A 4,419-nucleotide genomic window follows, 5' to 3' on the forward strand; every position below is an offset into this window, starting at 1 on the left:
GCACGTTTTGAATTTAACTACAGAAGTCCGTCTTGAGAATTCTGTTTGCCACAGATAAGCCACAGGGCGGATGCTGCCCTTGTGAGTAATGAGGACATAAAGCGTGCTTTACGGTTAGGCCTCAGAGGCTGAGGAGATGCCCTGAGGCCCTGATCATTTCAGAAGCCCCTCAGGGGGCCCTCCCAGGACTGTGTCCTTCTGTGCGCCCACAGAGTATGGCTGGCTGTTCTGCTAACCCCACAGGCTTGTCTGGAGCTAAAAAATAAGTTGCTTTTAGGAAACCTGTGCTTCGGGAGGAACAGGGTTTCCCCAGGGAGCGGTCCGTTGTCCCTGCTCAGTCAGAGCAGTGAGCTTGCTGACGGCAGGTGCCCTGGGATTCTTGGGGAGCCTGTGGGCTGGGGCTCCCCTCCATCCCACTTGCCCCTCAGGGAGTACATGGGGATGCTTCGGTTTAAACGGAAATCAGAGCTGCTGCGAGCAGGACGTGCTAGACGATCACGAGGCGTCTGGGGACATATTTGTTGCTGTCCTTGGCGTGGATTCAGGTTCCTGGGTCACTGGGCTCAGCTAATCACCCCCGAGGGAGGTGCTGAGGTTACAAGCCAGGGGCCTGTCTCCCTTTTTAACAGGGAGGGCACAGCCCAAATTCGTCAGGCCTGAGCTCTCGTAGAGTCCGCAGGGTATGGTTTTAATTGGGTGTGGGTTCATTGCCCGTGTTCTGTGGAGAGCCGGGTCCTACCGGTGTCCACTGGGCCGGCAGCAGGGCCAGAAGACAGGAGGCCTTTCCCAGGCTGAGGATCCGCTCGCTGACGAACTCCACAGCTCCGGGCCTCCTGAAACCGGGCGCAGGGGATGGGGAAGGCCTCAGGCTGTCAGCTTGACAGCCCCGATCGCGTCTGTAGTGACCAAAGCAGCCCTGCCCGAGGGCACTGTGGGCCGTCAGCTGTGGCCTGCGCACCTGTGCCACCCTGATGTCTGTCGCCTCAGCACGGCCTTGTGTCGCCCTCTCTGCAGGTGACGGGTGATCAGTGTGAGAGGGCAGTGGGCCTTTTAGCAAGGCGTGCTGGTTACTAGGCGGAGCCTGAGCTGCAGTTAGTGGGCGGTCCCCAGTCTTTTTGGCACCAGGGCCTGGTTTCGTGGAAGACAGTTTTTCCACAGAAGGTGGCGGGAGGGTGGTTCAGGCGGTGATGCGAGCGACGGGGGTCAGCAGATGAAGCTCTGCCCGCCGCCGCTCGCCTCCTGTGTGCGGCCCGGTTCCTGACGGGCCTCGGACCGGTACCACCCCGGGGGTCGGGGATCCCTGGCTTAGAACACACTCTGAAGAAGGAGGTACTTTATGAGTCGCTCATGGCCAGTGTTGGCCTCAAGGAAAGCACGACTTGCCGCAGAGCCGGACGGTGAAGAGCCCCCGTAGGGTGAGGGCCCGCTGTCTGTCCGGGTGGCTGAGCGCTGGCCGGGAGAGGGGCCTTGTGTGATGCGTCTTCAGAGTTCCCCAAGCCCTCTCTTGGTCCTTTTCCGCCAGCCCACAGCATTCCCTCTCACAGCACATGGTGATAGGCTGACAATGCTACTAAAAAATAATGTTACGGTTTCCCCTGTTCTCACAATAAATATGTAAAAACATTAGGGGAGATTTAGTGTCTGGTCTGCAGCCTCTTTGACAGCGTGGGGACCACGACGGGTTCTCCGCGTCAGCCTTACGTGAGTTCCTCAAAAGTGCCGGGCTCACACCTGCTTTGCCTCTGCCTGGACCGCCCTCCCTCCCAGATCGTGGGCAAGGGCTTTCCCAGACCCGCCCCCCATCCCACCCCCGCTGCTCGTACAGACCCCTCAGTGTCAGCCTGCAGCCCTGACCACACACTGCCCTCTCCCCTGCGCTGTCTTGATGGCACACGTCACTGTTGGACTCTTACGTAGTCTTTTGCGACGTGTGTTGCCTGCCCTCCCCTCTGGTGTGTAAGAGCAGCAAACGCAGGCACCTCACCTGTATCGTTCCCCGCCGTCTCCTCAGCATCTGGCTAGAGTGGATGAGCAGGAAATTCTGGCTGGATAAAACAGCTTCTCCAAACTGCAGCTATGCGTCCCCATATTAGCAAAGTTTAGATTGAACCTTTCATCTATTTATGCTTAGCTTGAGAACAAGGAGGCAATTTTATTCAGCACCTTTAGAGGATCCCAGAGTCTTTGTTACACTCTAACCTTGCTGGTTGGGATGAGAAAGGTGTCAGAGGTTTCAGGCCTTTCAAAGGAATTATGTTTTACAGAAGTATTTTCTCCCCATGTAGATGGGGGGAAGGGGGAAGAAAGGAAGCACATTACTGTCAGTGATTAGCTCATGAGTATGTTTTGGCTCAAAGTAAACCATGCATAAAGGTAACTTGTCTGGTTGAAATGACTGAGCCACATGCAACCAAGAAGTGGGAAGCAGCCCCGAGATACAGCATTCTAGATACAGAAGTATGAACAGTACAACCCCGTGGAGGGTAGTCAGACAATTTCTATCAAAAGTGCAAATGCACAAATCTTTCGGGCCAGCCATGCTACTTCTAAGGGTTTTTCCTATAGACAAGGATTTTCATTGCAGCATTATTTGCAATAGTAAACAGTTGGAAGCTGCACCAACATAGGGCAATGGTTAAATAAATTGTGGCAAATCCATACAATGGAATATTAAGCCACTCTGTGTGTACTGCCATGGAATGATCCCTAAGATGCATGGTTAAGTGGGGAAAAAAAGAGGCTCTTGGCTTAGTAGTGTTTGTTTCTAAAAAAAAAAAAAAGAAAAAAAAATGGAAGGGGATGGAGAAAAATGCCTGTGTCTGTGCATGTCCGTACGTGTGTGTGTACAGATAGAGTGCCTCTGAAGGGATCCACGGGAACCTGACAGCTTTGGGTGCCTCCGGGAAGAGGGCTGGGGGGGACTTTTCACTCTGTACCTTTTGTACCTTTTGAATTTTGTACCATCTACATGTATTATCTATTCAAAAAATAAAGTTTTTAAATTTTGACTTTGTTTACTATTCTAAAAAATAGAAACAGGACATCAGATTCTTTTTCAGTAAATCTGCTTTCTTTAGGAATTGAAAGTCCTTGAGCCCAAAGTAGTTAATCTCCTTTTCTTGGGTCTTGGGGGAAATAGTGAAGCAAAGAGGGCGCCCTTCTCTTCTGGAGGAACAGCTCCAGGGAGACGAAGCAGTGAGAGTGGCTCTGCTCTGATTACGTGAGTGGGTTTGGGTGGCAGTGCGGGGGACGCGGTCAGGGGACGGTGAAGTGGCTGCATCTTGGGGACAGACCAGGGCTGCTGTATGGTTGCCTCCGTCTCACGAGGATCACAGCACAACCCGTGTTCCTCTGGCTTTTGGGCTTTAAAAGATGGAGATGGGACCTCTGAGTCATGGTCCAAGGGGAGCTGTGCCTGTCCTATGTGGAAACCTGATGTGGGTGATCCCTTTCCTGACCAGCAGAACCAATTTTGTCCAGCTCTGGGTGGCAGGGTGTCCAGCCCCAGGAGAGGAATCGTGACAGCTGTCCTAAAACAGTCATGAGAATTCTGTTTCTGTTTGCCAAGAATTGGTTTACAGGCATGCACGTAATTGGGTGTCTAACCCAGTTATGGCCAATACGGAGGAGACCTTCCTGCTGCTGATTGGCACGAGATGCAGAGAAGGGCTTCTGTTCCGGCAGCTGGCTGGGGAAGAGCAGGGCATTGGAGCAGCCTTCGCCATTTCCGGACCATCACAAAGGACATCTGGCACCCTGAGCGAAAGGCTGGGAAGAGCCTGGCTCCCTGAAGGCACGACGAGCTTCCGAACCAATGTGGGGGGACCGCTTGCCTCCTTATTTCTTATTCCATGGGAAAAATAAATCCCTGTTCACTCATTCATTCAACCAACAAAAATTTGAGCTTCTGCTCTGGTTCAGGCCCTGGGAATAGACCCAAGCAGGCAAAGGAACCGGTTTTCCTAGAGGTACACTTCTGAGGGGAAAGTGTACCAACAAGTAACACACGTACACTATCGCATTTTGCCTCAGGGTGCTGACTAAGCGAAGCGTCTGGTTTGGTGGTGATGGCTACGATTTTATAATGCGTAGGCAGGGGATACGACTTTGCATTCTTTACCGAAAACCACCTCAGTTTATATTCTGGAAATTTTACCAGACAGGTAATTTGCTGCCTGTCATAGATGCCACATTTTACCCGTCTGATCAGTGATTCTCGGCGTTCAGAGCCTCCTGGTTTCATCCAAGCTTGCAGTAGACATCATGGGAGCATCCTGCTTTACAGAGTATCTCCTGTGCTTTATTGCCCTTCTTTCACTTTTTAGTCACCCTGATTTTCTTTGAATTCTATAAACTGCAGACTGTTTTACTTGTTTTTTTTTTTGTTTTTTTTTTTTTTTTTCGGTATGCGGGCCTCTC

The sequence above is a fragment of the Neophocaena asiaeorientalis genome, unplaced genomic scaffold (genome assembly GCF_003031525.2).
Source record: "Neophocaena asiaeorientalis asiaeorientalis breed wild unplaced genomic scaffold, Neophocaena_asiaeorientalis_V1.1 scaffold32, whole genome shotgun sequence".
NCBI classification, from domain to species: Eukaryota; Metazoa; Chordata; class Mammalia; order Artiodactyla; family Phocoenidae; genus Neophocaena; species Neophocaena asiaeorientalis.